The sequence below is a fragment of the Anguilla rostrata genome, chromosome 17 (assembly GCF_018555375.3).
Source record: "Anguilla rostrata isolate EN2019 chromosome 17, ASM1855537v3, whole genome shotgun sequence".
Classification (NCBI taxonomy): Eukaryota; Metazoa; Chordata; class Actinopteri; order Anguilliformes; family Anguillidae; genus Anguilla; species Anguilla rostrata.
In genome coordinates this window covers 29,414,980-29,423,401 of record NC_057949.1, presented here as the reverse complement: position 1 = coordinate 29,423,401, position 8,422 = coordinate 29,414,980, and the positions used below count along the sequence as shown (strand labels likewise).

Sequence of the window (8,422 nt, the reverse complement as noted above, 5' to 3'; positions counted from 1 at the left end):
TGGAGAAAGTGAAGTCAGGTGCGGCCACAGAGGCCACAGTGCAAGGAGGAACAGGCTCCTACAAACCAGCCTGACAAACGCAGGTTCCCGCCATAAATTTATTCTATTATGAGCCGGTTTACCTGCTTGTTTAGCGGCATTAGTGACACGCGAGCTTGGTCAGCCTGTGAGGACTGAATGCGCTCCAGCTGCAGATGCATTCAGTGGAACATAATGATTTATTTCTGATTAAATCAGAAAACATAAATAAAAAAATCCCAGCGGTACCATTCTCCCACGCAGAACGATTCCTGCTGGGTGTTTTCTGGAAATGTTTAGTCCAAGCGCAGAAACCAAATGACTGGACACTGTAAACACAGCCTGTCGTCCCGCGATTTTGGCTGTGACGTGGTACGCTACTGCATCTGAACAAGGACAAGTTTACGGACATAATCTGCCACTGTTGGAGGCATAAGCAACATAACAATGTAACACAGAAGCTTAATAGGGGTTGTGTCACTGCCCTCTGCTGGTCGAGAAGCCGACCATCAATTTTAATCACTTGGTGAGCTACTCGACTCTGCGTTTCATCCTGAGGTTGTTCGAGGGAGTGGTCAGTCACTCGGGAGAGCAAGGGAGGTCCACTAGCAGCTGCCCCCGGCTCCATGTCAGACATTTCTGCCTCACCAAAATCCGGGTTTTGCCCTCCAGATGGCCCCTTCCCCGAATCTCCATTATTTGTGATCAGCTCCTCCCCAGCTGCAGAAAAAGGGCAATAACCACTACCCCCTTATCAGGCCCCTCCCACCAGTTTTGGAGAAAAGGATCTGTTGGCTTTGTCTTTGTTGGCTTTGTCCAGATCCTTCTTTGTCAATGCCAGGAGAAGGTGCTTCTTTGTCGTTTTCTCCACGCTCCGGGCTCTGGATTCCGTCCAGTTCCTTCACCAAGCCCTCACTCTCGCTTTCCTTCCGAATTCTCCTCTGGTCCAGGAATGAAGAAGGTGTTGACCCAGAAGTGAAACATCTTGTTCTGCTTGTGGAAGAACTCCACCTTGATGTCACCACACACGGGCAGGGGTTGTGGAAACTCGAGGAACATGTACTTGTCCTCGCGCCTGGTGCGCACTGCATTAGAGGTGTGGATCTTAACCTTCAACTGGTGCACCACAAACTGTGGATCCCGACACCAGTTCCCTTTCCCTGAACCCATGTGGCATCTGCTCACTCCTGTTTTAAACAGCAGTATCCCTTCCTGCTCCTCCACTGAACATGGCAACCATTTCAAACACCATCGTGTGAAAGAGCAATGCCACTGGCTTGCACTCCAGCTGGTTCTTCAGAAGGCAGCTGCAGTAGGAGACACAGCACCTCCCACTGGGAATCGTTACTCTCTCCTTGTCTCTGGTCCAGACTTGACCGTAAAAGTCTAGTGCTTCTTGTGCTTTCAGGAATTTACCTCGGTGTAGCAAGTAAGCACAAATCATGGCACTGGTATGCCCCTTTCCAGCTTTCCAGTGAATCGCTGCCCGTAGCTGACCCGCCTTCTCTCCGGTGCCAGCTCCTCCAACGTCCCAGCTGAGGATCACTTTCTCCGTCTCTTTTTAGCTTGCACAAAACTTAACTAAACGAAAATCATAAACACGCTCTCGGTGTGAGCTCCCGGTCTCAGCCCTGAACTGTGGAGAGCAGCACCCCTTTAAGCACCTGGGCTGATTAGCTAACGCAGCCCAGGTGCGTGTGCTCTCTCCACCAGCCGGCGCAGCCGAGACCAACCCGCCTCTCTGGCGGACCAAGCACTACATAATTTTATTCCTTATTTTTATCTGATTTGGAAAACACTTTGTGCTCTATGCTTGAAAGGGGCTATACAATTCAACTTATATATAATGTATATATAACATTAAAGGGCAGGACAGCTCAGGAAGTGATCGCAGGCAGGACAGCACAAGGACTGATTAAGCAGGAGCAAGTGCATGACCGGGATCTGCTCGGACAGTAAAGAGAAAATACCGTATAGATAATATGACTAATGCGCACATACACCCACATGCACACACAAGCATTGTCAATAATACAGGTCTTACGTCTTATAGCTGATTGAAGGGAAAATAAAGGTATACTTACATAAATGGAAGAGGCAAGGTCAATCACAGAGCCTGCCGGGGGGGCGGGGGATGACTAGCATTTTTTTAAAGTTTAGAATTTTCTCTTTTTGACATAAGAATATAGTCTCATGTAGTTTTCCATTATCCAATGAAACAAATTTCTTCAAACACATTTCTATTCATTTATTTCAGCATGGTTTTTACATAAACATGACATCCAATCCATCTGAATAAAAAAATGTCATTTATCAAATGCCATTTTTTCTCCATTTTTTGGACGTAAGTCCTGTGCATTTTGCTGTTTTCCACTCAAACACATTACATTTATCCTCATCGTTTTCTTTAAAGAATACATAAGACTAAGGTCTTACATCCATGAAGAGGAAGAAATTTTTAAAAATAGTTTGTTGCTGTACTTACACAATTCCTGTAGTAAATTACCAGGAGACAACCCAAAAAAATAAAAAATCCACCAGTTACCATACGTCTTCAACTGATTGTTGCCAACGTACCCCCATGATTGGTCTAGCTTGTCTCCGATTTCAACAAGTAAGGTGACAGGTGCCAGTGTGTCGATACATCAGCCTGCTCTTTGCACCGAACCAAACCAGAAGGTTGTTATTCAAGTAGGTGCGTATAAGGAAATCACCTCATAGGAACTTTTCCGGTTATCGGATACCCACAGTGAGACTGAATTATTAAAAATATTAGGCATATTAGGCAGGATTTTTATCTTGAAAATATAAAACAACCATGCTCAGTTACATCTACGATGCAATGGCAATATTTAAAGGCACATATTTAAAGTGCCTTTAAATATTGGACATAATGGACAGGTGTATACCAAACACTACACACCAGAGAAGAGGTGTGTCATTGGAAGTTTTATATAAAATAATAATAATAATAATAATAATAATAATAATAAAAACTACACAAATACTGAGAAAATACATGAGGAAACATGGCATATGGCAACTGCCAATAATGCCACAGGTCAACTGCTAAGAAAAAAATGCTGTTTATTATTAGTTTGAAAGAAGCTCCATAAGTCATGAAATATATATATTCCTGGTGCATGTCATTAACAATCACATTCTATAAGGAGAAAGAGAGGGAAATAAAACCGCCAAAACACATGGAAAGCCACCACTGAGTTTTGTACATCTCAGTACAAGATTTCTTTAATATTTTTTTTTAAAACAAAAGGCCAAAAAGGAACCCTAACCACCCCCACCCCAGCCCCACTTCCCTTGGAAAACAAACACAGAGAAAGAACAGAAGCCCCCCCCCCCCCCCCCCCCCGGTCCCGCCCCGCCCCCTTACCCCGAAATTAGTGAGCTTTCAATATACACCCACAGTGCCTAGAGCGAGACAGTCATTGGTTTAGGAAAACACACAGCATGACAGACAAAGGACAACAAGATTAATCAGAATCCAGAGGCAGCGGGGTGGAGGAAAATAAAAACATTACAACTCAAACATCTAAGCACAACAAAATAAACCCCTACGATAACCGCCCCCCCGCCCCACCCCAACACCTGTGCATAGATCATGATCCTTTTAAGCCAGCTTCTGATTCGTCCGATTTTTAGCAGAAGACAAAAAACTCTCTTGTCCGTTTTGTCACTGAACACCCGCCACAGGAAAGGAACAGAAGAGACGCAGGAAAGTGACAGTAATGCACAAACGCTCCTGATGCTCACAGGAAATGGACCTCATTGCAATACAATAGTTTGAAACATACAGTGACATGTATGTTCTTTTGCTGTATTTTTTAACAATCAAAATCTATGTTCATCTCATTTAAAATGTAAAGCGATTTTAATATATAGATTTGTACGTAAAGCACTCCTTTTAAAAAAAAAAAAAAGTTCATTTAGAGTCCATTATTTGGTAAATGTGTAACTGCTACGGATTTAGAAACAAAAATCCATAACCTTCAGTGCTTGGTTTTTTTTTTTTTTTTCTTTTTTCTTCTTCTCCGTAAAAACATACATTAAAATGGCGTGGAGTTGGTACTCTGGAACCCAAACTTTCCTGAGACATGATCCACCTTTTTGTGTGTGTGTGCAAGACAGTGAGATAATTTATGCCTTTGTTCACAAAGGAAACTTGAAGACATAATCTTGGATAGTCCTTGGATAGTAAAAATTTATCACTGACAAAAAATTAAAAATGAAACAACACTGATCGATCCCAGAGTTCTGAAAGTAGCAAGTTCTCTTCATTCTGAAGTGTTTGTATTCACTTGACAGAAGTGTCCTTTATTTAGTCAGTTATTTTCCTAACATTCCCATAATTCAATTTCTTCGAGCTTCAGAAAAACTAAACGTTTGTAAACAAAAGGCGGCCTTGCAAAAAAAAAAAGAAAAAAAAATTAAAATAAATAAAAAATGAACAGGAACAAAAACTGTAGGCACCTCTGAAATGAGTATCGAACTCGCCTCCCGTCTTCCAGTCCTCCCATCCCTCCATGGTTCAAACATGAAGAGCTCAAGTCCTTCTAAATCCATCTGTATGGCCACAGTTCTTCAAAAAGTTTTTTTTTTTTTTTTTCCTTTTAATTTTTTTAATGCATTTTGTTTTTTTTCAGTTTATATTCTGGAAAATGGTGCAATACTCATAATCATAATCCCTTTTTGGATTATTACACAATAAAAGCCACTATAAGGTAGATAGATAAACATCTTACAGATTTAAAAAAAACAAAACAAAACAAAAAAAAAACACTTAATTTTTTCATCAAGTCCTTGAGTAAACATTTACACGTGAATTGTCACCTCCTGCCCTCTGTACTTTGTCTCCATTTGTACGATTAGCTGGATGAGGGGAAGCAGACAGTCAGTGCAACACTAGAAGCTAACGACAATAACCATCGTAATATATATCTGACAAGCATAAAAAACAGCAAAAAAAAAAATCCACAAAAAATGGTTAGTGAACAAAAAAAGGACACTCATCCACCAACACTCACAACGTTTCTCTCTCTCTCACACACACACACACACACACACTCTTGTGCAAACACTCACAGATGCCATTTTGTCTTTTTTCCCCTCCAATCAGCAATTTAAGTCATCATTTCACTCTGAAATGAAGTTATCAGAGTTCAGAAGTGTTTCAGTGAGATCAAATATTTTCAAAAAGCGTTCACATTACATTATTGGCGTTTCTTTCGATTCAAGTATTTGTATAATTTTTTTTATTTTGATATGTTTATGAGCATTTGTTTCTGGGAAATACACATTATAGAAAATAGGCGGGGGATTGAGACTGGGTAGAGAGAAGGTTCTAGTGTGTGTGTACACACACTTTCTTACATGTCTATATGAACCAGCATGTGCATATATGGTCCAGGCTCATAGAAAAAAAACAGTTTTCCACTTTTCCTCCATGGAGATCCACAAAGCTAACCCACAACCCCTCCTTTCCTACGTTTCTTTAAGCTCCATTTCCAAGCATCCAGAGGATCACTGATGTGCTTTGAGACACTTTACTGTTGAGCCGCTGAGAGGGAGAGGGAGAGAGAGACAGAGAGAGGGAGAGGGGGGTAGAGAGAGAGAGGGAGGGAGGGAGAGAGAGTAAAGCGCTCAGTGCTGGTGTACAGTGGGTGGAATTCCCGAGGCTTTTTGGCCTGTACTTTCAGTAAACTCCATGTTCGACGGCCACAGCCCCTCCCCCAATCCCTTTACATTAAAGAGGCAATAGTGATTTTGGCCTTCCATGTTCCTCAAGATACCACCTCCGAAACATCGCCTTTGCATCGCCCTTCGTGATTTTGTACCAATTCAAGCATGGACCGCACCGCCCCTGACGGAAGCTGCCACAGGCTGCCTTACAGAGTCATCTCACCCACAGACAGACGCTGACCCATCGAGCGACGAGCCCCTCTTGGACATCCTTTACACGGGGAACTTCGATGAGAAGAAACAAAAGAGGAGTCCGGTATTTATGCTAATGATCCCAGCATGCATTGGGCGAGAGGCAGGAATACACCCTGGACAGGGTGCCAATCTATCGCAGGGCACACACACCATTCGCTCACACACTCACGCCTACGGGCAAATTAGCGCCTCTGATTAGCCTACCTGCATGTCTTTGGTCTGTGGGAGGAAGCCAGAGTACCCAGAGGAAACCCACACAGACACACGAAGAACATGCAAACTCCGCACAGAAAGGCCCCGGCCGGACTCGAACCCGGGACCTCCTCGCTGTGAGGCGACAGTGCTACCCACTGCACAGGTTAATAGTCCAAGCGCGTAGAAGAAAGTCAATTTGGCAACACGATCACTGCAGCGCATCAAACCCCTTCCCTCGGCCGGCACGCCAGCGGCCACCTGACTGAGAAAGGAGGGAAAACAGAGCCCTGTGATGTCATCTGCCTACAGGAAGCGTCAAGGCCCAAAAAGCTCCGTTCTCCACAAAGCGGTTCTCAGCAGTGTGTTTTCAATGCTTTGAAAGGTTGTGCGTCCATCTGCGGGTGACGAACCGTGCTCTATAATCTCACCGGCTCAGGTCATCTAGTTTTCCCACTAGGCAGACCTTACAATTCATACATGTATGTTTTTGTGAGAGGCGTTCTGCTTTGTCTTCAAACATTTTTGGGTAAACGAACAAGGAAGAACACAGGCACATATTTATATGAAACTAGTGAAAAAGCGTCCGCCCCGGGGATTTGACCCAACAGCTGGGCCCAACAAGGTGCTGAGTCAGCGGGTCCCAACAGGGTGCTGGGTTAGTGGAAATACACAGCTGTGTGATCCTGCTGACCTGGATGACCGAAAATTAAAATAAAATAAACAACCTTGCCCCACTAGGGGGAACTCTTGCAGAACACTGAGTCAGCGAGCGGTGCAGAGGAGCTGAAACTGAGTCGCACACTTCAGGTTTCCTTTCGTGTTTGACCATTTAAAAAAAAAGAAAGAAAGAAAAAGACAAAATGTTTTTGGCATAAAAATACGTAACGGGAAATGGTATACACAGTGCACCCCTACCTCCCCCCTCCTACTCTGAAAACATGGAGTATCATCGACTATTAATAAGGTGTCCATCTTCATTCCTTACATCCCCCCCTGCCCCGCCCAGCCCCGCCCGATCCAGGCCCACCCCGCACACCCAGCCCAGCCCCGCCCTGCCCCGCCCCGCCCCGCCCCGAGACCCAGCTGAAAACACGGTTCTGAATGTAAACTGTGGGGCTCTGACCGGCGCCCCCTCTTCTGATGAACACGACCGTGCGGCGGGCTCGGACCCGAGTTCGGGACAGGGGCGTGGCTCGCTGGGAGAGGGGAAGCAGCCGGGGTGAGGAAGGGATTGAGGTGACATGGGGGGGTGAGGGGGGTGGGGGGCAATATTCATCTTTGCATAGGAAAAGACAGAGCCCTCACTGTCAGTTTTCAGTCATTTCTAAGGAAGGGGGGGGGGGGATTCTGAGACATTTCCTGTTCTTGGGGCCCATCATACACTGTGATGAAGTCATCGGTGCACTGTGATGAGGTCATCAGCTCGCTGGGATGATGTCACCAGCTAAGTGATAGGCAGGTGAGACATCTGGGGCAGGCCACACTAACTGAATCCCAGTGTCCCTTCACCCCACTCCCAAACCAGAGCTACACCAACCCAGAACCCACACACATTCCACACAAACTGCAAGCCCAAACCATACAACAAGATAATAATAATAATAATAAAACTGACAGATCTGTAGTATTAATCCAGACGACGACCCAAAGTGCGCGGGAGTCGTTTCAGCGCGGTGCGCGTCGCCGACGCCTTTGTGCCGATGAACAGCGCTGTGCTGGAGAGCAGCTTCTCTGCAGACCACTGCACTGAGAAAGAAAACCACAAAACCACAACAACGGAGAGTCCAGAAAAATCTGATCCAAGTGATCTTTGCATGACCCGGAGAGGGAAGGGGGGGCGATGAGGTCGGACGCTGGCACAGTTGAGTGCTGATTGGCCGGTTCTGAGAGGGCAGCTCTCGGCTGGCCGGGCTGGGGTTCCAGTCGGGGGGGGTGGGGGGTGGGGGTGGGGTTCCAGCTGGGGGCAGGGCTGAGGAGACCCTCGGGGCCCCCCAGCAGATAGGCACTCAAGGGCCAAACGATCCCACAGGTAGTGTTGGCCGCCATGCAGGAGGGCCCCGGGAGGGCGGGGCCCAGGGAGGGGGGGCCACACTGCACATCAGACTGCTGTCAGATGTCTTTGAGTCACGTAACAGTGATATTTACTTACTGATTTATTCCCAAAAAGGCTAGTTGTTTTTTTTTTCTTCTTTCCAGCTCAACGAGCAGATTCAGTCTTTTTTTCCACCCCTTCTTCCTGCTTCCATTACTGTTTTTT

General features: G+C 45.5%; 1 pseudogene; it reads right to left on the bottom strand.

The window, feature by feature from the left end:
- Positions 1–208: 208 nt before the first annotated feature.
- On the bottom strand, positions 209–8,211 carry LOC135244111 (phosphatidylinositol 3,4,5-trisphosphate 3-phosphatase and dual-specificity protein phosphatase PTEN-like; annotated as a pseudogene).
- Between the last annotated feature and the right edge of the window lie 211 nt (positions 8,212–8,422).